The sequence below is a fragment of the Pan troglodytes genome, chromosome 5 (genome assembly GCF_028858775.2).
Source record: "Pan troglodytes isolate AG18354 chromosome 5, NHGRI_mPanTro3-v2.0_pri, whole genome shotgun sequence".
NCBI classification, from domain to species: domain Eukaryota; kingdom Metazoa; phylum Chordata; class Mammalia; order Primates; family Hominidae; genus Pan; species Pan troglodytes.
This window is the reverse complement of record NC_072403.2, coordinates 71,951,043-71,976,971: the sequence shown is the minus strand read 5'-3', so window position 1 is coordinate 71,976,971 and position 25,929 is coordinate 71,951,043. Positions and strand designations below refer to the sequence as shown.

Here is a 25,929-nt window from a genome sequence, read left to right as displayed (position 1 = left end):
CAGAAGGTGAGAGTTGTTAAGAAACTCATATAATTTAGTGTTAATACAAAAGGTTAACAATTTCTATGCCTCTCAATAATCTCTAGCATTCCCTCACAAACCTCCCAAATTAAATTATTAACAATATTAATCATAATTTGTATCAATATCTTATATAAAGAAGAAATAAGTACATATTTAGAAAATGCGCCCTTTTCTGTTAACCTGTAACATAAAATCTAAGTAAAAGCAGTGTTGAAGAGTAATCATCTTGATTTCCTTGCCTTACAATGAGATTTTATCATGAAGCCATCAAATACAAAGAAATCATGACAAAACTGCTATGACTATTCCAAAGGAAAGAAGTGCCTGGGCTTGAAAGAGGCAGGAAAGAGACGTATGAGCCATTAGAGAAAACATGTGCTATGTTAATAATGTGAAACCTAGGTATTGAATATTTATTTCAACCTAAATTGTATTTTCTTTCTGACTCCACAGATTTCAGTTGTGTTCGTTATTATGGAGATTCTTATCTAGAATTTCAGAATGTGGCTTTAAATCCACAAAATAACATCTCCCTAGAATTTCAGACCTTCAGCTCCTATGGACTTCTGCTGTATGTCAAGCAAGACTCAAATTTAGTAGATGGATTTTTTATTCAATTGTTTATTGAAAATGGTACTTTAAAGGTAAGTTATTCAGTTCATTTAATTTTTAAAAAATTACAAAGTTGTTCTAATTATGTGCTTCATTGGTTATTTTCAAAATAAAATTTAAACTTAACTCTATATATTATACTCACCACCAGGATGTCTCTTCTTCTACTTTTATAATTTCTTTCTACGTATATATGAACCAACAACAACCAAGTATTTTTAAGCAAAAAAACTGATTTAATAATAATATAAAGTGGTTAACAACTTATTCAAAAAATAAGCTAACTGGATTTCATTAATCACATATTTATAAATTTAAAAAATATAATTGTCAGAGTATTTTGCTCAAAAGGTCTCTATTTTTTCTGGAAAATATACCTAATTAGAATATCATTCAGAAGGCAAGAGAGTGTTGTTAAGAAGCTCATATACTATACAGAGAAAAATTTACATTCATACTGATAGATCAGTTTATATATATTTAGATATTAATATTTCAAATGGTACATGATTTGAATTAACATTCATTGTCTTTTTTTCTCCTTATTTTCAACTTTTCTTCTACTTCTTTATTGACCAGTTTCCCAATTTCTTACTTTCTCAATGATAATAATTGTTACCATTTTTATAACCTTAAGGGCAGGTAGAGTCTGGGAAACCCTAGGGAATCCCAAGATATTTTTAGAGGATCCTCAAGAGAAAACCTGTTTGTAAGTTTTCTGTAGGCAAGGGGTGTTATTTGCCTTATTCACTTTTACTCTCATAAGTGTATAGTAGAGTTTTCCAGAGGCTACATGACATGCAATTATATCCTTGCTCTAATCGCTAATGTATCATTTTATTATGTATTATTGTATTTTAAAAATGTGTGTTGTAATTTTTAGCAATGTAAATATTGATAGACACAACTGAGTTAACAAAAACTCCTTGGGGTTCTCAATAAATGTTAAGAATGCAAAGAGACTGTGAGATCAAAAAGTTTGAGATTGCTGACTTTGCACTTGGTAAGTGTTATAAGAAGAACCTTTCAAAAGTCCAAGGTTATGCAGCTAATAACATTTTGAAACCAACTTCATTTGAAAGTGCATGCTCTTTTCCCAACATCATTCTACCTTAACAAATTTTCTCATATCCCTGCTCTGAATACCTGGTTTAGGGAACTCATCCCAATCATCATTGCAATAACTCAGCACAATAAGGTAATTAACTTATATAATTCTAATATATGAAACATAATAACAGCATTTGGGCTACCATTTCTTTTATGATGTGATTTAAGTGTACATGTTGTGAATTTCCATGAAAGGATGAGTTATACCTTATTATTTAAATAGGCAAATTCCCTTAGTTTGATTTTCTTTGAATGCTCATGTTTCTGAAGTAATATAATATGTATACATATAGCACCATGGCACTCCAGCCTGGGAGATAGAGCCAAAAAAAAAAGGAAAAAAAAGCTAGCCTTCATAGCCTTCATATATAATTATGTCCCAGGTATAATTCTGTGTGTTCTACTTTGATTGACTTATTTGCCCATTTATAATATTTACTTCACAATATTCATTCATTTACCAATTTAAATCACACAAAAATTTGTATTACCCCATTTTACAAGTGAGTAGATTTTAGCACAAAGCACATGTGAAGTCTCAAAACTTCCAAGTAACAGAGCTGGGATTTGAACTCTGATCATCTAGCTGAAATGTAAATGATCTTAAATTTTCTTAAGATGGAGATTGGCAAATTATTACAATTAAGTAAATAATAGTAATTATTGTAGACTTGTAAGTATATATCCTTTCTTTTTCATAAAACAAAAGGGAAAGAAATTCTATACCTCTATTCACTAGTTAGTTTTATGGTTCCTAAATATCTTCGTTTAACCTATTGTGAATTAATTTTTTTCCCATTTGATAGGGAAAGTAGTGGCTATCCATTAGTCTTAATAATACATTATTTCATAAAATATTTTCACCTACAATCCTACAAGTCTCCAATAATTCCTCCTAATGCTTCTTATTGGAGTTTTTAAAGTCAACTGACAATAAATAATCTTATAAAGGAAAGGAGTCTTTTGCAATGGCCAAATATCATAAAAAGTTAAAATATATAGCATTATCTTTATCTTTGGACTATATGTGAGAGGATTTGGGTATATCAACTTAAATACAGCTAGGGGCACAAGTTATGAAACACAATGCAAGTGAGTTTCTTAACACATGTGGGTTATAGATCACTTTTAGATACAATAAAAATATTAAAGCCCCTCTCTGGGAAAGAATAGACACAATATAATCCATATACATGTAGGCACATGCTTGCTAAGAAGCTTAATAAGCCACTATAGCACATCCATGTATTTCCTGGGGATACTTGGTTAATCATACCTGATATAGACATGATTTTTCCTCTCTAGATCATAACTTAGTTGCCATTAGCAGTAATTCTACAAATGAACCCAGACACCCTGACATCTCAAAAAACTTGGAATGAATGGTCAGTTTTCACAATCTTGAAGTTTGCCTTCCTGGGACATTAATATTGCCCTCTAGATTTTATTAACCATTCTTTGCCTTGCTCAATTGCTGTTATGTAAGGAAAATTCCTAAAATACTTGCTTTCTGCTAGTAGAGGATGTTGCTTTTCTCAACCATGTTCCTCAGAATACTGGAAAAGAATCTAGACATGTATGTGTACACATGTATGCATGTGTATTTATATCTATATAATACTCATATATTTGTATGTATTAAATCTAGGACATATCAGTTGTAAACCTTCAGTTATCACTTCTCTTTAAGTTTCAAACTTCATGTCTCTCCAAAGTGATGTAAAATATATTGATAAATTATAAAGTCCAGTGCAAATATACGGTATTAATTTCATGCTGAAAAACTGAGGACAAACTTTTTTCCCCAAACAGTACCACTTTTACTGTCCTGGTGAAGCAAAATTTAAAAGCATTAATACTACTGTTAGAGTGGACAACGGGCAAAAGTATACACTGCTTATCAGGTAAGATAATTATTTCTTTTCCACTTAATCTCATTAAGTAGCAAGGGCTATTCTTCATAATATTGTCCTTGTCATTTCAAAATTGAGGTTATACTGATTAGTATTAACATGTGCATGTGTATGAATTAATGTTTGTCAAGCTTTTCTATATATTCTAAAAAATGTACTGAGAAAAGAATATTATAGGGATTACATTATCAATGAACTCTCATAAGGAGATTTACAAAAGATCCATAAAAGCCTCATATTTTTCTCATATGGCTGTTGTAACAAATCAACTAAACTGGTAATTTCTTTTGATGAACAAAGTAAATTATATTCAGTGTAGAAAATGTGGCACTTCCAGAAAAGCATAAAGAAGGAAATTAAAATGGCCCACCACAATCCAGATTGAGTAATTAAGATATATTATTAATATTTTCAAAAGCTATGTTTGAAGGTGACCCTATCCCCAAATGCTCATGAACATCTGAAATAAATCAGTTTGCCAATCTAAGTAAACTTTTCCTCTTTCTCATTTGATTTTTAGTAAATTTTAATTTTTAATATAGATGTAATGCTTTTCTGTTATCTGCCTTACCTCCCTCCACCTTTTTTATTTCTTTGAGTGATGCTGAAAACACATACCACAGCCATAAGCTGGTATGTAGATTAAATTATTTTCTGGCAATAGATTATTTAGTAAAAGGAAACGTCTGTTTAAAGCCAATAAAAAGGGGAAAAAGAAGAAGAAGAAGAAGAAGAAGTCCTAAACAGAGACTGGGAAAAAAGTTAAATGAGAGGTTTTAAGGAAGTTCTATCTTCCTTAGGCCAGAACTACCCAAATTCTGTTATCTAGAATACAGATTCTTACAAATGATTGACCAAAAAATAATGTATCATCAAATAAATTGAGGAAAGCCTACATCACATCTACTTCCCACCCAGAATACTCAAAATGAACATGAACATTTTAAGAACTCTGAGATGCTATTTAATAAATCATATTTTTTTCTTTTTTTTCTTAATGCTTAGTGTCACTATACTTAAAAGTGCCATGACACAGACACACATTTAATATCTTTCTTCATCATTTTAATCTCCTAAATAACAAATGCTGGGGGCAGTACACTTTGGAAAATGCCATCTCAGTCGAGGTAATAATTTCCCTGGGCAGGGATGACCATCATCTGTAGGGAAGCAAGTGCATGAGCCTTGGGTGGCAGTAAGAATCAAATCATGAAGGACATAGATGGGCTCCTGAATAAAGCAAAATGACAGATTGGTATCATGAAGAGACAGAGGGAAAACCCACAGAAGCTGTTCCGGCCTCAGGCATGGTTGAAAAAGAGTAAAAAAATACATTTTTAAAAAATCATAATTATAGTTTCTTCAACAGGAATTTATATCAAGTACTAATTGTATTACATATATGAATGTATTCCTATAAACAATTATAATTATCTACACTTTTCAGATGCAAAACTGAGAGACAGGGAGATTAAGTACAGATAATGACATAACTAGAAAATGACACAATCTCAAGGCTGCTTTCACTCCAAAATCTGTAAGTGTGACGCTACAGGCCCCATGAACCATGCTAGAGAAATGTAATATGAATTGAATTCCTGTTTTCCCCCACCAGGAAAGAACTGCTGTATGTTCAAGATCAGGTAAAGATAAGAGTTATAAATGATGTGTCCAGTAAAAATACTAGCAGAAGAAACAACAATATTAATTAACACACACTAAACAATTAACATGTGCCATATGCTTTACACACACATAACTACATCTAATCATCATAAAACTTATAATGCCTATTTTACTAGGATGCTGGGCTGCCATAACAAAGTGGCAGACAAGGTGGCTCAAACAACAGAAATTAATTTTCTCACTATTCTACAGGCAATTTAATCTCACAATTGCAATTTAGTCTCACAATTCTGAGATCAAAATGACAACAGGTTTGATTTCTTCTGAGGTCTCCTTTTGCTTGTAGATGGCTGTATTCTCTCTGTGTCTTCATATCATCTCCCCTTTGTATGTGTCTATCTCCTAATTTCCTCTTGTAATAAGATCACCAGACACATTGGATTAAAGCCTACCCTAATGACCTCATTTTAGCTTATTACTTCTTTGAAGACCCTGTTTCCAAATATAGTCACATTCTCAGGTACTGATGGCTAGGGCATCAACATATGAATTTTGAGTGAAACACAATTCAGCCCATAGCAGTCATTTTGCATATTTGAAAGCTGAGACTCATAGAAGCTGGACAACTTTCTCTATCACATTGCTAGTCAGTAAGGGAGCAAGATTAGAACCCAGATCTCCTGCCCCTTGACCTGATCATTGTTTCTACTAAACATGGACAGTCTGTATTTTTAAAGTAACAAAACACTAGTCTTCTTTAAAAGAAACATTAGATGTTCAAGATTTTTTAAATCCCAAGAATACATATTTTTCACTATCCTTATTACAAAATGTCACTTTTAAGAATACTTAACCAAAAAATCACTTTCTTTTATGTTATATGACTATAATTTTGTTTCAATTTACATACACCATTGCTTCTTATTTTTATCAAAAATTAGTTGATATCCTGTCTATATCTGATCTAAATAATCTAAACTCAGAAATATTTCTTCTCAGGTTTTTGGTTTGTTTGAAGTAATAAAAAATTTATAGAAATATATTTTGTCCATGATTATCATCTATAAAGTACAAAAGTGAAGCTCCATTAATTTTATTTTTCAGTATCTTTAAAATATAGTCCTGGGGAAAAAAAGTCAAAAACACAAATTATGAGTTGAACACAATTCATGAATGTTGCAGCTAAAATTTTTTGACCATTTACATATTCTTCTAAGTAAAAGTAAATGGTGTGCACACAATTCACCCCCAGTTTTACCCTCTTTTATTTTGTTATTGTTGAAATATGGCTTTCTTCTTGAATATGAATATAGGAGAAAGATCTTGCCTTACGTACTCTTATAGAACTGGGAAGAAAAAGGACAGCAAAATTGTGCTAGGCCCATGATGATCTATCTCAGAAAAAGCGAAACAAATATGCTCTATGAAAAAGTAACCTGGCTCATTATTTTTGAGAACAAGGAAAGACAAGCTGTTCTGCAGAGCAGGATGGCCGTTGTGAAAAAGAAATGTGTGATTGCTTAAAATAACAAAAGCGGGAAGGAAAATATGGAGTGCTTAAAATCAGGTGAAATACAGTTTGGCATAATAAAGATACTAAAATCACACATACTAAAAATTATTTTAGTGACAAATTAACTATAGCTGGTGCTCATATTTTAATGAAAGGGACAGTCAAAATGGGACAAAGCAGTAAAGTTAGAAGGCAGAAAAATAGCATAGAGTATGTCATGAAGCAAAATGCAAATGGGTGAGCATTTGTCACTCCACTGTTGAACACCACCAGGTAGAACATTAAGGTAGAAGGTGCTGCTGAGAAGCTGAAGATAGTGGCACATGTATTTTCTGTAAAGCACAAATATGAGAGTCTGATGTTATAGTTTATTCATGTCTGTTGGTATAGTTATAATTATGCATGTGTATTGTATTAAGTTATTAATATACTATATACTACTTATAATCATTGCATATATTACACTATAATATATATTACATTATAATTATATACTAAAATATAATTATATTAACATAATAATTGAGTTTGCCTTTAATAACAAGTGTATTATGGGCCTTTTTCCATTTAAAGTCACCGCTTAAATTCTACCTTGTCCTTGAAGAAGGGTAGAATTTGGGATTAAAAGAGAGTTAAGTTAGGCTTTTCTGACCTCCTAAACTATGGGATTTTAGATTTTTCTAAGTATCTACCAATTAAAAATACTGCCATTAATTTTAAAAAATTACTTTATTTCTTGTCTTAGATTTAAGACAACAATGTCCTAATTTGAGTCAATATCTTAATTTGTAAGTAATTCACAAACACTCTGTCAGTTCTAAAACTGTCTCCTGGAGAAGTTATTGGTTTGGCCCTTTGGCAGCAGGTGGTTCCTATTCTACAAACTCTGCAAAGCCAAATAACCTAGAACAAATGAGAACATCTTTAATTATCCTTGAGACAATAATTTACCAGCTATGTTTATGTACAGTCATCCACATGCATTGGATACAATAAATCATTGCATTAGACATGCAATAAATTACAAAGCATTTTGAAAAAGGGCATATGATTTATATAAACAGTAAATGACATGACACTTTAGAAGACTGACATGTACCAATGAAATCCACACACTGGCAGATATTTTCTCAAGTGATATAGAACCAGATACAAAGCCTGAATGTCATTATATTAATTTGTTAGATGATAATAGGAGAAGGGTGTTCCTTAATTAAGTACTGGTATCAAAAGAAGAGAGGAAGGTAATAATTTGAGATCATTTAGGTAGGAAGGAATGATAATCGGGTATGAAAATGCAGTGGTAGTCAGGTTGTATAGGTCATCAAATGCCACAGTAAGAACTGTGAACTACATCGTATGCAATAGAGTCTTACTGGAGGATATTTAAGTAAGAGATCAGATAAATAATCAAAGGATTACTCACTGTCCTTAATAGGGTAGGCTAATCTACAGTACCCAATAGACTCTCAATGTCTGGGCTTCCCCAGATCCGCTCTACAGCTCATTTCCCGTTTCTTTCTGCGCTGGTCCTCTGAGATTTACTTGTGTGGATTAAATTAGTGGGCTCTTTTATGGATTAAATTGGGTTTTCACAAAATTTATGCATTGAAGTGTTAACCCTCAGCAGCTCAGAATGTGTGCTTATTTAGCTACAGAGTCATTACAGAGGTAATCACATTAAAATGAATTCATCAGGGTGGGCCTTAACAAAATATAATTGGTGTTTTTATAAAAAGAGAAAATTTGGGCATAGAGAGAGACCCATACAGAAGATAGACACCACGAAAACAGAAGACAGCCACCTTCAAGCCAAGGAGAAAGGTCTAGAACAGATTCTTTCTTCATATCAAAAAAATAGGGAGGCAGGAGGGTAAAGCCTGAATGTGTATTCCTTTGACCTTGTGTTGTGTCCCATGGGTTGGTTCTCTCCCTAAAGTCAAAGTCTTTGCTCCTGGCAAATGGCCTTCTACTCTGTTCTGATAACTCCTCTTTTCCTCTAGTCTTTAGATGTAGAGATAGTGTCAGAGTAACTATGTTGTGGTCCTGGCATTCTGTACAATCCTTTGTGGCTTTTCTACTCTCTGACCACATCTTTGTGAAAAGTTCCTTTATTTTACCTTACTCAAATTATATAGTTGAAGTGTTCCATGTATATTCTGCTGAGAAAATGAATTCTCCACCAGTCAGCATGGTGAAGGACTGGTGAAAGGTTTAATGGGGCAGGACTAGAAGTGGCAAATCCCACCCCTTTCTGCATTCTGTTGGCTAGAGATTAGTCACATGGAGACACTTCATGACAAGGGAAGCTGGAAAAGGTTTTCTAGCTTTGCACCCACGAGGAAGAGTACATCAGCTAAAACAATGTGGAATAAACAAGATGAGAATTATTTCTATAAGGGAAAATATAACTGTCTACCTTTAGGATAAAAACAAAAAATCAGTAAACACAATTTATAACACTTAGTAGTTGAATTTGAACCAAAGTGCTCATATTTCTTTTAATCTTGGTTTTTAGTGGTTTATTGCATTGCTTACAAAATATGTACTGATATATATGCTATTTATCTATTAAATAATTATAACTTCATCAAAATGCATAGCATGTCAGATTACATGTTTTAAATAATTGCTTCTTTCTACTATCTATTAAACTACTCCAGGATTCACCCAGTGTACTGGCGCATAATGCCTAGGAATGAAAAACTGTTTCATCATCACATCATATACCTTCTTATGTGTTTGAGTGGTAGAAAATATTATAAAAATGCAGCAAATTGTGCATTCAAAACACAGAGCAGTCTGAAAGAAACCACAAATTTTAGTAACAATTGGAACAAAGACAATGGAAACATTATCACTAGAGTAAGCATCCAAGTTTTGCACTTCATTTGGAAGACATTAAGAATGAAACCAAGAACAGGACATGTGTCGATTAGAGCAGGAACACTTTGGCTCAGAGTGCTGGAAAATCAGTGAAGTGGAACCAAACAAACAAAAATTAGCTATTTAACCACTTTCCAAAAAATAAAAAATTTGTTTCTAATGAAATGTGTACATTATCCCATTAATCCTTTAATTAACCCCTGTCAGTAGTGTCAAGAAAAACATGACCATGGAATACTGATTTTACTTTAACTTGAACAAAATAAAAAATGAACAATTGATTTTCATTTTAAATGATAATTATTCATCCAAGGAATTGTTCCTGTATCATAAACCTATTTTTCTCTTCCTTTCCAAGTGGTATATATTCCTTTAACACAAAAGATAGAGTAGGAGTGAAATTTCATCATTTAACGTGGGAAAAGAGGATCTTAAAATGTAACCTACATAGGCCAGTTAATTAGAATAGAAATTAACCATGTTTAAGTTTTTCTTTGAGACAGTGTCTCAAGAAAGAATCCTGCTCCATCACCCAGGCTGGAGTGCAGTGATGCTACCTCGGCTCACTGCAACATCCATCTCTGTGATTTAAGCGATTCTCCTTCCTCAGCCTCCCGAGTAGCTGGGATTACAGGTGCATGCCACCATGCCCAGCTAATTTTTGTATTTTTAGTAGAGATAGAGTTTCACCATGTTGGCCAGCCTGGTCTCGAACTCCTGACCTCAACTGATCCACCTGCCTTGGCCTCCCAAAGTTCTGGGATTACAGACAGGCCTGAGCCACTGCACCTGGCCTGTAATTTTTAATTCAATTTATTCCAGTGCTCTGATAAATTGGTTACCAATCACCTTTTAGGGGCTATTTTTAAACACAAAATAATTTAAAAAGTAGGACATTTCCCATCATTTTACTTGAAAACATATTACCTATTATAAAATTACTGAAATTAATCTAACAAAATATACTGCTATTATTAATACTGTTAGTCAAATCAGAGGAGCATAGAGTAATTTTGGTTTTACTTGATACATCCATTTAACATCAGAGTTTTGGGGTTTTTTTCTCTTGAAAAAGATATTTGTTATTATTCTATGGAAGTTCAGCTGAAATTATGTAGCTGATGTCAGTCTATAAGTCGTCTGGACCTCAAGAGTTTTGAGAATATTTTTGGTTGGATTTTGATCAAAAAGGGCAGATGTTACCAAAAGAAGCACATAGCAGCTGCATTTATGTGGAATTACTGGGAAGCTATTTTACCCAGGCATTTTATCATATATCTGGGATATAAAAATTCAAAGTATACACAAGTCAAAGGCCTGAGTCTTATTCTTTCAGCAAAAATAATTTCAAAATATATTTTGAAAGCACTTTTTAAAACAAGATAATAATATAGGCTAGAAATAGACAATATCATAAAGTATAATTGGCTTATTTCTGCCAAATGCATGCTTTTAGTAAGAACTGGATAATGGCAATTTAGTGACATTTACTGAGCCATACAAATGTATGCCCCTTAGATGCTCAACAACTTATGGAAACAAAGATTAGCATATCATAGTATAGGCTTCAACAGGTATCCACTGATTACTCGTGTCCTTTAATTTTACCTGAAATACGTCTTGTTTTTGATGATATTTTTTACTCTAACCTGATAAGAGAGGTTCTAGTATAAATGACCTACAGTTAAAATTTCTACTTAAATCTTTCTGCTGCATATGATTCACTTGACTCAGCTGTAATTCTAGCTTGCCTCATTTTTCTCTTATCTTTGCCAAGAGGTCAACTGTCTCCTATGCTAATACAAACATTTTGAAAACAAACTGAAAGTGGATAGTTTATAATTTTAGTATTTCATATAAGAAAACAGAGATGAAAAAATATCCTTGCTAAAAAATAAAACAAGGTTATATTAACCACATTTTTAGAAAACCTTCCTGTGAGATATTTCAGTGTAAATATAAAAATAAAGATTATGGTTATCTTATTAAGAGAAACTTGCAATATTGAAGGCAATTGTTGAATGATAAATTTTAATTCTCATTAACTTGTATTATGATCCAGTTGAGTGCATTTTGAAATGCTAGATACATAATACTTTGAATTTAAGTCTTTAAAATGTTTCTTGTAGATCACCACAGTGTAATTAGTTTACTGAATCAATAGATGTCAGAAAATTCAAAGGTTGAAAGTCAGTTGTGTTATGGGAGGTAAACTCACTTTTGAGAAACATTTAGAATAATCATTATTTCAGAAAATTAATACTTAATTCAAGTCATTTTACAAATACTATCAAATTCCTTTCAGTTTGAAAAGAACATATCCTACTTCATTAAGTGTTACTTAAGTTTTTTCTATTAATGAAAAGTTATTTTGTGAAAAGGAATTCTGAAGTATACATAATAGTTGCTTTCATGTGCTTTCTCATTCTATGTTCATTTAGATGACTTCAGAATCAAAAGTCAAGCCTATATTTGCTTCCTTCAGTTGTATATTATCAGGGTTACAATACCTAATATATTTTTGTTTACATCAAATCTTCTCAAAAAGGATACTCAAATATCTTTTTGTTATATGGCCTTTTTAAATATATAATGAGAGCATATTGAAGGTAGCAAGCTTCAAGTTAAATCAATACAACAATAGGAAAGTTAAGTTTCAAAGCATTCTAATTAGGAAGTATGGAACACTTCCAAAAGGGTCTTCACAGTTAATTGACTAGAGCCTACATGGAATAATGCAGTCTGTATATCATTTAGCTTATATACATCAGTCTCTCCCCAGGTTGACATTCTCTATAGTTGTTGGTTACCTGCTGCTTTGGTGTACTCTCTGTTATGACCTTGTAGGTTGCTTTAATTGTTAAAGCCTCATTGATCACTGCATGTCAATAAAAATGAATACATTAAGTCCATATCCACAGATTCTCTAGCAGAATACTTCTAGGAACCACTGAAATGTAAATTCCTAGATAATCCTGTCAGATGTATTTATTTTTTAAGGGAACTAACCATTAATGACTAATTATCATGCTAACTGCAATAAAACACAGTGCTAATGAAATTTGCCCAAATTTAAGCTAAAAGAAAAATTGATCTAGTTATTTTTCACTTGATAGACAAAAAGCTGAGAAACAATGATCTAGTTTTTTTTTAGAAAAGGCTTTGCAAGATTTTCATATCATTTGAAACAATGCAATAATATTATGCAAAATGGTTCTCATATATAATTGACTAAAAAATAACTAGAAATAGTGATTCTGTAATTACCAGAAACAGAATAATTCTTAAAAAGTCAGAGTTCAGCATAGCTGGAGACTTCCATTTGAAAACTGTGGATAATCATGGCATGATAAGTTGCTTATAGAAGAAGTTTAGAACAGAATGGTCACATATCTGAAGGACAGGGTTTAAGAGAAATAGTTTATCCCTCTTGCCACTGGGAGGACTTGACCCAATTCTGTCCAAAGCCAACCCCTTTGCCAACCGCTAGACTCCACCCTTTTTCACATTTTCAAGGACTTCTCTTCTTCAGGATCACCTTTATTTTCTTGTATTATCCATCTTTTTCTCTCTGCTGAACCATTTCCAAAAAAAAGAAAAAAAAGGCTTTAAAATTTCTCAGCTGCAACACAGCACCTCTCGAGATCTTATATTACTTTGATTCTGTTCCTCTTCAAAGTCAACATGTCAAAAGTTTGCCACACATGAGATTTTGATTTTGTTACTTGTTCTTTACTATTCAGTCCTATCCAATCTGGTATCCATGTTCCCACAACTGACACAGCTTTTGTTACTGTCACCTGTGAGTAGAGAATTTTATCATTCAAACTGATAAATATTTAAAAATAAAAAAGTGTTGTTAGTTATGACTCTGGGACAACATGTACAAACAGAAACTATTCTAAGCAGTGTGAGACAATGGTCACTCTATACGACCTTCATGTTGACAAAGCCAATTTTCTGTCTCCATTGTACTAAGCATTTTAGTGAATACACTCTATCATCTTGAAGTAATTTTCTATGTCTGCTTCAAAAAGAGTAAGTTGTTGGTGTTTCTCCTATCTCGGTGACCAATTATTTTTTCTCTTTTTATGCCTGTTCCAGCATGGAACTTTCTTATGAATTCTAGACTCATCTATCTAAACACCTACCTAATATTTTCTCTTGTATGCCTCATCTGTATCTTAAATTTAACATATCCAAAATACAATTCCTGGTCTCCTACTCCTAACATCGCTTCTCTACTTTCCATTCCTTCCTTCCTTCCCCATTCACACATCCCTCCATGGCCTTTTCTGTCTCAGCAAATAACACTATTGTCTACCTATATAATGAAAGTCATTTTTTACTCATCAGTTCGCTCTTTATATTCAAGCCTTTTCAGAAAGTCCTTTTCAACATTTCGTCTTACATCTACTTATTTTTTCTCTGTCACCTCTGAAACCATTCTGGTCAAAGCTTCCTTTTTTTTTTTTTTTTTTTTTTTTCTGGGATGGAGTTTTACTCTTGTTGCCCAGGCTGGAGTGCAATGGCGTGATCTCAGCTAACTGCAACTTCCGACTCCCAGGTTCAAGCGATTCTCCTGCCTCAGCCTCTCAAGTAGCTGGGATTACAGGCAGACACCACCACACCCGGCTAATTTTGGATTTTTAGTAGAGACGGGGTTATGCCATGTGGGCCAGTCTGGTCTCAAACTCCCGACCTTGGGTGATCCTCCCGTTTTGGCCTCCCAAAGTGCTGGGATTACAGGCGTGAGCCACCACACCTGGCTGCTTCCATCATTTTTTTATTTGGGCTCTGGCAGTTCTCTCTTGCCTGCTTCTCAACGTTGTAGCCACTATGGCCAGGGTGTTTTTTAAAAAAACATATTACGTCAAATCACTTCCCTGTTTGAAGGTTCTTCATTGGCTTACTTGTACTCTGAAAATAAAATCCAGACTTCTTGTCATTGCCAACAAGACCCTGCATGGTTGTGTTCCTGCCTGTGTTCCTCGACCTCACCCAATACCTGACTTCCTCCCTCTCACACGCTGCATTCACTTTGACATTCCATTACTTCTAGGACTCTCTGAAATGCTTTTTACCCCAGAGCCCTTAATCTCACTGCTTCTTCCAACTGGAATAATGTGTCGTTTTCAGTAGTTTTCTCTTCTGTTCCCACATTGGTTCCGTGTGGCCTCCTCCTCCTTCTTCAAATTTTAGGTTAAAAGTCATCTCTAGAGGTAAATCCTCCTTAACTGTTCTGTCTAAAATTTTTCCTCTCAAGTTATCTGTTATAGCACCTACTTTCATTTTATATTTACTTGTTTTACTCATTGATTTTCTATATTCCTAACCAGACTGTAAGCTTCATGTGTTCAGGGATTTCTCTGTCTTCTTCCCGGTTGAATACACACCTGGCACCTAGCGTGTAACTGGGGCATAACTTGTTGATTAATAAATAAATATTAAATAATGAATGAAAGGCAGGGATGAAACTTGATTTCAGATTCAACGGTGGGCAGGTGTTGGAGAGGAGAGAAAATTAGCACGGGAAGAAATGCAATCTTAGAGTGAGCCACATCTGTTGTCTTAAAAACACGCAGGGTTTGCAGTGAAATAAAGCAGATGCAGTTTGGTGCAGCCATAAAAATCAGAAGTTCTGTTTCAGTAGGGTCGCTAGGCTGTCTAACTACTTAGACTTAGTCACAAATATTTTTTTCTCCAGAGTTGCATGAAATTATTTGCATGCTCACAATAACCTGGGTAAAAATCTGGTACATCATAGGTATTGAATAAAATATTGATAATAAAATATCAGTGTTTTAAATGAGTCCTCCTCTCTCAAATATCTTAAAATATTTTCTGTTTTTAAACAGATGCCTATGAAGTTTACTGGATGTTTTATATTTGTGTGCATATTTTATGTAGGTCGTAAACTGTCAAAAATATGAAAACGGGGGTTGATTTAGCTGAGTTATCACTACTGTGGTTATTTTAAATAGATAAAATCATTAACTCAACTTTTGAGTCAAACTTTATATCATAATATTTTATAGTTGAAGAATATGTTATGTTAATTATTGAAGAACTTTCTCACTAAAATGGAAACTTAATTTTATTCAAATGGTTGAAAATTTTAGGATAGCATTTAAAAGGGAATGCAAAATGAAAGGTTAAGTGCTAAAATAAACATTTTCTTCCAAGAAATGTTAGCATTTAAAATAATCAAAAGTGATTGTGTTCATATTAAGTTTATATACAAGCAACTTAAGTAACGTGACCCATTCAGAATTATATAAAGCTTGCCATTGGTGATCTCATTGGCAACTCTAAAGAATTTTTTTTTCCCTCATGATGGAGTCTTGCTCTGTCGTCCAGGCTGGAGTGCAGTGGCATGATCTCGGCTCACTGCAACCTCTGCCTTCCCCGAGTTCAAGCAATTCTCCTGCCTCCGCCTCCTGAGTAGCTGGGATTACAGGCACACGCCACCACGCCTGGCTAATTTTTGTATTCTTAATAGAGTCAGGGTTTCACCATGTTAGCTAGGCTGGTCTGGAACTCTTGACCTTGTGATCCGCCTGCTTTGGCCAAGAATTTGGTTTCTTAACATACCTGTGAAAGGAAAGCGATTCCTCTGTTGGTATTATATCACCTCAAGAGGCATGACGATTCTATAATGTTAGGAAACACTACCTACTACATGTCTGTCAGTAATTAGAACTAATTAGAAACATTGTGTATATTTCAATTTGAATATACTAAACTTATAGTTAAAATGTTTAGCTGGCTGAATTTGAAATGGACATTGATTTTACAACTAGGAAATTAAATTGCTTAATGGTCTAGGTTTGATGGTTTCAAATTAATCTGTATAGCATGTGACATCTTACTTGAAATGAAAGTGGTTATACAATTGAATTGACTTCCTTTGCAATCAGTTTTCATATCAATAATTGTTAATCCATGAAGAGAAAATACTCTAAAATTAAAATCTGAGTACTTTGAGAGTGAAAACTTCGCTTATTCTTTTTTATATTCTCAAGATCTAACAAAATGCTTTGCAGAAAAATCAGTAAATCCTTACTGAGTGATTGATTGAATGAATGAATAAATGAATTAAATATTTACAAAACAGGCATTCAACATTTTCAAAACAAAATTATCTAAAAGAAAAACCAAAAAATAAAAAAGAAAGTATTTTATATGCCTATAGTCCTAATAGACATGTATTACATTTTAAAAGACACTTATAAAATGTTATCTACATAAAATGAACTATTTATTATGCACATTATTATTCTGAAGGAAAAATCTACACTACAAATGAAAGTAATGAATACTCTCAGATACACTTGTAAGGTGACAGGAATATTAAACCAAGTGGTAGCACAAGATTAACATAGACATTATGCTCATAATAATTAACCTCTCACTCCATCGTTCTAAGAACAATTAAGACCAAATGTATTAATAGGGTCTATTACACTAATGTGATAATAATAATCATGTGAAGATTACTTCTGAGACTCTTCTAATAAAAAAAGCAAAAGAGGATTCAAAGATAACACTAAGAAAATATTTTTGTACTCAACCTATTGAGGCTTCACAACAGAAAGTTCCATGTTTCCTCCCTGAGGCATCCCAGCCATTCCAATTGACCAAATACCATAAGGTTGTAAGGTACGAAGGTCCTCAGCAGATTTAAAATAGCAATATGACCTAACAACCCTTGTCCACCATTGCCTTATTTCTTGCTACAAAGTAGAACATACATGCTTATCCATATTCCAAGAGGGATAGGCCCTTGGCGTTTCTGTATCCCTTTCAGCACTGCACAGATGCCCCACACTTATTTGCCTAATGGAATGGGGCAATTGAGTGACTGTTCTCAAAACAAAGAAGGTAATATGTTTCGAGTAACATGAAGTCTTCCCTTCAATGGGCACCCTTTAAATGTCTTTATTAGGAAAAAAAAAAGTCTATCTGTCTGTCGTCTATCTATCTATCTGTCTATCTATCTATCTATTATCTATCTATCTATCTATCTATCTGTCAATCATCTAGATCAGCACTATTGACATTGGGGCTAGATAATTATTTGTTGTAAGGTGCTGTCCTTTGTATTGTAGGATGTTTAGCTGCAACTCTGGATTCTACCCCTTCCCTCAGTTGGGAGGAGCCAAAATCGTTCCAGTTGTTGTGAAATGTTTCTTGATGGGGAGGATGGAGAGGGCAAAAATCACAATCCCTGTTTGAGAACCACTGATCTACACACACACACACACACACACACACACACACACACACACACACACACCCCAAACAAAAAAATGCGCTCTCTCTCTTCTTCCCTCCCTCCCTGAAATATTTGAAAACACTAATCAGCAGTTTCCAAGTTATTACAAAAGATTGGTAATTATTTTTATTTTTGTATCCTAGTTTTGAGAAAGAGAAAAAGAGCAAGCTCTTAATCTGTGCATTTTGATTTTTTAGAAGAGTAAATAGCATACTGATTGTGTTTAGCATTTAGGAAGTGGATTATCTTTAAATGATTCATGAGCCAAAGATAAATTGTTACTTGTCAGCCTGACCTTACTAGAAGAATGTATTTAATTAAAAAAAATTCCCTAGATATGAAAGACAAAATTAACATTTATTTCTGCTTGAGAATTTAAGAGTTATACTAATGAGAAATGACATCATCCTAAATTGCCCTCCCCTTCAACCATAGCCACTGATATGATTTGGCTTTGTCCCCACCCAAATCTTATCTTGAATTGTAGGTCTCATAATCCCCACGTTCATGAGAGGGAGCCAGTAGGAGGTGATTGAATCACAGGGACAGTTTCTTCCAAGCTATTTTTATGATATTAAGTTCTCATGAGATCTGAGGGTTTTTTTAAGGGGCTTCCCCTTTTGCACTGCTTTCGTTCTTCTCCTTCCTGCTGCCATGTGAAGAAGGACATGTTTACTTCCCCTCCCACCATGATTTTAAGTTTCTTGTGGCCTCCCCAGCCATGCTGAACTGTGAGTTAATTAAACCTCTTTCATTTATAAATACCCAGTCTCAGGTATGTCTTTATTAGCAGTGTGAGAATGGACTAATACAGTATGTTGGTACCACAGAGAGTGAGGTGCTGCTGTAAAGATACCTGAAAATTTGGAAGCGACTTTGAAGCTGAGTAACAGGGAGAGGGTGAAATAGTTTGGAGGGTTCAGAAGAAGAAAGAAAAATGTGGGAAAGTTTGGAACTTCCTAGAGACTTGTTGAATAGCTTTGACCAAAATGCTGATGGTGAAATGGACAAGGAAGTCCAGGCTGAGGTGGTCTCAGATGGAGATGAAGAACTTATTGGGAACGGGAATAAAGGTGATTCTTGCTATGCTTTATCAAGGAGACTGGCAGCATTTTGTCCCTACCCAAGAGATCTGTGGAACTTTGAACATGAGAGAGATGATTTAGGGTATCTGGCAGAAGAAATTTCTAAGTGGCAAGGCATTCAAGAGGAAGCAGGGCATAAAAGTTTGAAAAATTTGCAGCCTGATGATGCAGCCTTTGATGCCCAAAGTCACAAAATACAGCTCTAGCTGTGGCTTCAGAGGGTGTAAGCTCCAAATCTTGGCAGTTTCCATGTGGTGTTGAGCCTGTGGATGCACAGAAGTTAATGGAAAACCAAAACCCATTTTCTGGGGAGAAATTCAGGCCTGCTACAGAAATTTGCATAAGTAACAAGGAGCTGAATGCTAATCACCAAGACAATGGGGAAAATATCTCCAGGGCATGTCAAAGACCTTCACGGCAGGTCCTCCCAACACAGGCCCAGAGACCTAAGAGGAAAATATGGTTCATAGGCCAGGCCCAGGCTCCCCTGGCTATGTGCAGCCTAGGGAATTGGTGCCTTGCATTCCAGCCACTGTAGCGGTGGCTCAAAGTCACAAGGTACAGTTCTGGCTGTGGCTTCAGAGGGTGTAAGCCCCAGGTCTTGGCAGTTTCCACATAGTGTTGAGCCTGTGGATGCACAGAAGTCGAGAACTGAGGTTTGGGGAGCTCTGCCTAGATTTCAGAGGTATGAAATCTAGGTGTGAAATCTTTCATACCTCCGCCAGGTATGGAAATGCCTGGATGTCTAGGCAGAAGTTTGCTTCAGGGGCAGAGCCCTCATGGAGAACCTCTGCTAGGGCAGTGCAGAAGGGAAATGTGGGGTCAAAGACCCCACACAGAATCCCCACTTGTGCACTGCCTAGTGGAGCTGTGAGAAGAAAGACACTGTCCTCCAGACCCCAGAATGGTAGATCCACCAACAACATGCACTGTGTGCCTGGAAAAGCCACAGACATTCAACACCAGCCCCTGAAAGCAGCCAGGAGGGGTTGCTGTACCCTGCAAAGCCACAGGGGCAGTGCTGCCCAAGGCTGTGGGAGCTCACCTCTTGCATCAGTGTGACTCAGATGTGAGACATGGCTTCAAAGGAGATCATTTCAGAACTTTAAGGTTTAATGACTGCCCTGTTGGATTTTGGACTTTGTTCTGGTTGACCAATTTCTCCCAGTTGGAGCAAGTGTATTTACCCAGTCCCTTTACCGCCATTTTATCTAGGAAGTAACTAACTTTCTTTTGATTTTATAGGCTTATAGGCAGAAGCAACTTGCCTTGTCTCAGATGAGACTTTGGATTTGGACTTTTAGGTTAATGCTGGAATGAGCTAAGACTTTGAGGGACTGTTGGAAAGGCATAATTGAGTTTTGAAATGTGAGGACATGAGATTTGGGAGGGCCCCGGGATAGAATGATATGATTTGGCTGTGTCCTCACCCAAATCTCATCTTAAATTGTAGTTCCCATAATTCTCATTTGGTGGAGGGAACCCCATGGGAGGTAATTGAATCATGGAGGTGGTTTCCCTCATGCTATTCTCGTGATAGCCATGCTAAACTGTGAGTCAATTAAACTTTTTTCCTTTATAAATTACCCAGTCTTGGGTATCTCTTTATTAGCAGCATGAGAATGGACTAATATAGCTACTTATAATTGTCTATAGAGAGGATTTGTGGGGAACTAGCCAGGATGAAATTTTGAGGAACTCAGATGGGAGCCATAGCGAATATTTAAATTGTAGTCAGAGTCAGGGCTGTTCTATTTGATCTTGCATTTTTCCAGTTCAGCTGACACCCTGGCACCCCCACACTACTCCAGACATTTCTGGAAGCAGAAACCTGGTGACCATTAACCACTGTTCACAAAGCATCCTTAATACCACAGCATACCTCACCTTTTCTCAGGGACTGTGTGATCAAATCACAATATAAATCTAACTTGAAACCAAAGTCGGGAATAGAGTGGAGGAGCATGACTCTGGTGAAACTTACTCTTTTTTTTCTATGGGACAGAACCTTCCCTCAATTATAGTCATATATTCCAATTGCAGCATACAGGAATCTCTGCCAATAACTCAGGTATGCAAGACATATAATTTTATTTTCTATATCTCAACTTAATTTACATTTCTAGCCCCTATTCTGATGAGATAACAGAAAATCAATTTCAGTCAATGAGAGTTTCCTTCTCTCTCCCTGTGATTTTATCACAGTGCCAAGGCATAGATGGTGCAGGTAATCACGTAGATATTAATGTGATCTGATCACACCGGTCTCTGGTGAAATAGACCTATTTTGCCTGGTTTTCTCATTCGAACACACAGAGGGCAGAACACAGGAAAGACTCCTTTAGACTTAAAGGCAAGAAAAAACTCACTTTAGTGCTTTCTGACCTATAAGAAATAGCATAGACCTGGTTATTAGAAAATAAAAAGGTTATGATTTTCCAAAGTATTACTCTGAAGCTTCTTAAGATACATACTTTAATATGTATCAAGCGTACTCAATCATGAAGAACTAAATAGCCATACCACAAATTTGCAGAGAGTTTTTTTTTTTTAAACAAGGTGTTATGTAGATAGCTACAGTATGAAATAATTAAAGGATAGCCTCTTGTGTTTGAGACCTGGATTGGAGATAATAGGAAGAGTTGGGTAGGGAACTATTGGCCCCACCCTGTGGTTTCCCTGTCTCCCCTAAAATTTCTCCTATGTCACCACTCTGGAATCTAAACAATCATATGAAAACATTTTTGAAAAACATTGTTGTGTTATAAATATTTTAATTTGAATAATATTAATAGCAAGACCGTAGGCCAGGCGCAGTGGCTCATGCCTGTAATCCCAGCATTTTGGGAGGCCAATGCAGGTGGATCCCTTGAGGTCTGGAGTTCAAGACTAGCCTGGCCTATATGGTGAAACCCATCTCCACTAAAGATACAAAACAATTAGCCAGGCTTGGTGGTGTACACCTGTAGTGCCAGCTACTTGGGAGGCTGAGGCAGAAGAATCGCTTGAACCCAGGAGGCCGAGGTTGCAGTGAGCCAAGATTGTGCCACTGCACTCCAGCCTGGGCAACACAGTGAGATGCTGTCAAAAAAAAAAAAAAAAAAAAAGCCAACCCTTACAGGTAAAAATATGCATTATTTGCTAGAGTTTAAAAACTAGATTTTTAAAATATTATTCCTGAAATAATAACTAGTATGCAACTAAATAAAAAAAATTCTTCCTGAATATCGCTGCTTTATAATTGTCAGAAACTTGTCCTTATTCAATGCAATCTAATTCACCACCAACAATATGTATCTAAATGGCCTATTTTGATAAGGTATAAATGGTTTTCACTTTTTTTTTTTAAGAGAGGAAGTAAAGCATACCAATTAAAACAAGTTTCTGGAAACAAGCAAATTAAAAGCAAATTCTAGCACTGCTACCCATTGTAAACCCCTGTACCTGTTACCAAAGAACTCAGAACCTGAAATATCTCATTTGTTAAATGCAGGTAATAATAATACCTGCTGCAGAGGGTAATTGTGCATATAGTATAAGGTACTACATATGCCTTGCATACAGAAAGTGCTCAATAAATGTTTGTAATTGTTTTTACTCTTGAGCATTTTAAAATTACAAATATATGTGTATAGCTTTTCATTGTAATGTATAAAAGCTCTAATTATCATACCACTGTGTCCAGGACCATGAAGTAATGGTTCAGTCAACATTATGTCATTATTATTGCAGTACCATACAATGTTGTCTTGAAAAGAATGAGTTCTTGAGTTGGACAACCAGAGTTCTACTACCACCATCACTTGCTGTGCAATTTGGGTCAAGTCCCACAACTTCTCAGTTTTCCTGGGTTTACTGAGGATCAGAAAAGCTAAAATAGGTGAAACCATTTAGTATCACTTAATAAATGTTAGCTAATAAGATTATTATTAGGTTATCAACATTGATTATTTTTTGTTATGTATCATTGTCTTTTACCTAAGGACAGCCATATTAAGCTGAGTAATATTTGGAAACTTTACCCAAGTGCCTGGATGGAACTTAGAAAATTTTACTAAGATGTACCACTAATGTCTCAAAAAAGTTCAAAATAAAGATGCAGAAATAAAGTTAAACCTCCAATTTCTTAGCACTTAGCTATGGTGAGTGATAAATATTAAGTATTTATAAAGTTTTGCCTAATGAATAAATGAATGAATTAAGTGTGAATAAATGAGTTAAAATAAGGAAGACAAAACAAACCAGAGGAAAAGAAAAAAAAAAAAAGAAGACCTAACGGCTTATAAAGAACTCATAAAACTCATGCAGAGATGCATTCACATACACTAAAATATGGAATAATTTTAATAAGCTCAGAAATTGAGTGGTTTACTGCTGGTTTTGTTAATCTGGCATAAGTTCAGCTGCCATAGATCAGAGACTAGAAAATGAAGATTTGATAACACCAGGATGAGAATTACTTTAAGCATCAGAATTTTATATCTGAGTTTAGGTTCTTATTCCTTTTGATTATAAATGTAGAAAAAGGGATTTGACTTTGAAAGTACTTGCTAAGGAATGATCATACAAGCAAAAACACAAATTCCAGGAACTGAGCCAGGCTATGATTTCTTCTGTCCCTGGAGTGCTTTATTTAAGGAAACCATTGATTTCTGCCACTACTCTGAAGAAATTCATGTGCGAAGGTAGCCAAAAAATCTGCCTCCAATTCAGTTTTCTAGGATCCTTTCCAAGGAGAGACCAACTTCTTTTGGAATAGCACATGAGCAGCTTTGCTGAAAGTAGCCTTTTATACATTAAGCTCAGTTTTTGTCCAATATGTTAAAAAGGAAAGACAAAACTCTCTGTGATAGTTTCTATAAAGCTTAGAAACTTCAGCTTGCTTTATTTTAATATTTAGGAGAAGAGAAATACTACTATAATCAAATGAAGTTTTTCCAAAGGGAATGTCAACAGCTTACCATTTGCCTGAGGCTTGAGAGCATTTCCTTACAAGATGCTAAAGTGCAATTAAAAACATCTAGCTTTATGCCTTATGATTTGAAGAACACTGCAAAATCACTAGCAATTTTTATTGAGTAAGCATACTTTCAAAATAGGTCAGTAAAAAATCCCACACTTTGCAGCTTAAAATAATGGAACATATGAACTTCTCCCAGTAACTGAAGCATTTACTCTTAATGCATATGGACAGAACATTGTGCCCTCAGAATGGGCCTCAGACTCATTCATAACACATCCAAGAGCAATGTGATACAGGCAGAGCATGCTTGATGTTCTCACCAAGAGTAATTCTCTATTAGGACAGAGAGAACGTAAACCATGATGACGTTTAGTCTCAGATAAACATGGCCAGTGATGCCATGACTGAGAAGCTACATAGATGCAGTTTGAATAAAACATTTATTGTTTTTTAGAGCATCAGAAAAAGCAGAATTGAAAATACAGGGGTGCCATGTGACCTTGTGGAACTTGTGCTTTGTGTGTCCGAAGACATAAGGCCTATGTTGTTGTTTGAAATGAATTTACTTATAGTTACATGAAAAACACCTGTGTGGCTCTCAGTGTACTTCAAACACCACCAAGGTTGCCACCAGATGCTAAAGGTGCTACAATCCATTTAGTGTAGTTGTTGGTTGGCAACACCCAGAATTTTTTCTTCGCCAGTGTGGTTCTTCTAGTCACATATTGCCTATTCTTGTGTTTGTGTTCATACAACTATTGTGTTTGTTGCATTTTTGCACTGGATTTTATATCAAAGTCATCTGTAATTTTATTAGAAAATTAGAGAGAGACATACTCATCCTCTCCAAATCCTACTTTATTTCAAAGGTAATTACCTATATATTTTCAGGAGTTTCTTCTATATTTCAATATTCATACTTCCAAGTAAAAAGTGTGTTTTACTGTTTTTATGTATTCATTTCCAAAATTATCACTGACTTTTTGTTACGAAGAATGAGGATTTACCTATCTTACATCAACCCTGATTGTTTTGCTTGATCATCCCCAAAATTAGGTCCATTGTTTGAAAAGCAACGGGCAAAGTATAAACCATTATAAATGGCATATGCTGATGTTTGGCACAGCCAAGTATTATACTACAGTGAGCTTTCCTTTTCTTATAACCTCACCACCTTCTGCCCAGTAAATAATGTCCTTGTTTATTATTTGCATAATTTTATTATGCTTATCTTTTTTTAACTCTTCATGAGATTTACTTTATGGCTCCTAGCAATGAAACTTCACTTTGCTATTCTTCTATGTTTGGCCAAATGGTTATTGAATGTCTTATTTTCTGTTACTTATTTTGTTTCATTTGTCTGATATAAAATGCTGGAACATAGTATATATTAGGTTTTTGAATCAAGGTTGCCTGGAAAGTGACAATCTTGCCACATCTTTATGTATATCTGTTCTACCCTCAAACTTAATTTTACACAAATTTATACACAAAACGTGAACCATTTCCCTCAGAATTTTGAAGGCATGGCTCCATTGATTTCTAGCATCCTGTGTTCCTATGAAATATCTAATAACTTTCAGATATTTATTTGTATATGATATCTTTTAATTTCTCTTCATTTCTCAGGAAACTTTTAAGGTTTCTTCTCTATTTTTAGGCTCCTGAAATTTCACAAAGTTGTACAATATTACTTCATTTTGGCTGCTATAACAAAATACTATGAACTGGGTAACTTATAAATAACAGAAAATGAATTGTCACAGTTCTGAAGGCTAGGAAGTACATCATCTAGGAACCAGCTGATTCAGTCATTGGTAAGGGCAAAATTCCTGGTTCATAGATGACGCCTTCTCATAGTGTCCTTATGTGGTGGAGAAGGTGAATGGTCTCTCTCAGACTTTTCCTCTAAAGGCACT

At 34.8% G+C, this 25,929-nt stretch overlaps 1 long non-coding RNA gene across 1 annotated transcript in view; it reads left to right on the top strand.

The window, feature by feature from the left end:
• The first annotated feature begins 482 nt into the window (after window positions 1-482).
• Window positions 483-25,929, top strand: part of LOC134810312 (uncharacterized) — a 52,196-nt gene continuing 26,749 nt past the window's right edge. Inside the window, exons 1-2 of the long non-coding RNA XR_010158056.1 lie at window positions 483-668; window positions 3,559-3,650. This is a non-coding gene — a long non-coding RNA (uncharacterized LOC134810312). The remainder of the gene's footprint in view (window positions 669-3,558; window positions 3,651-25,929) is intronic.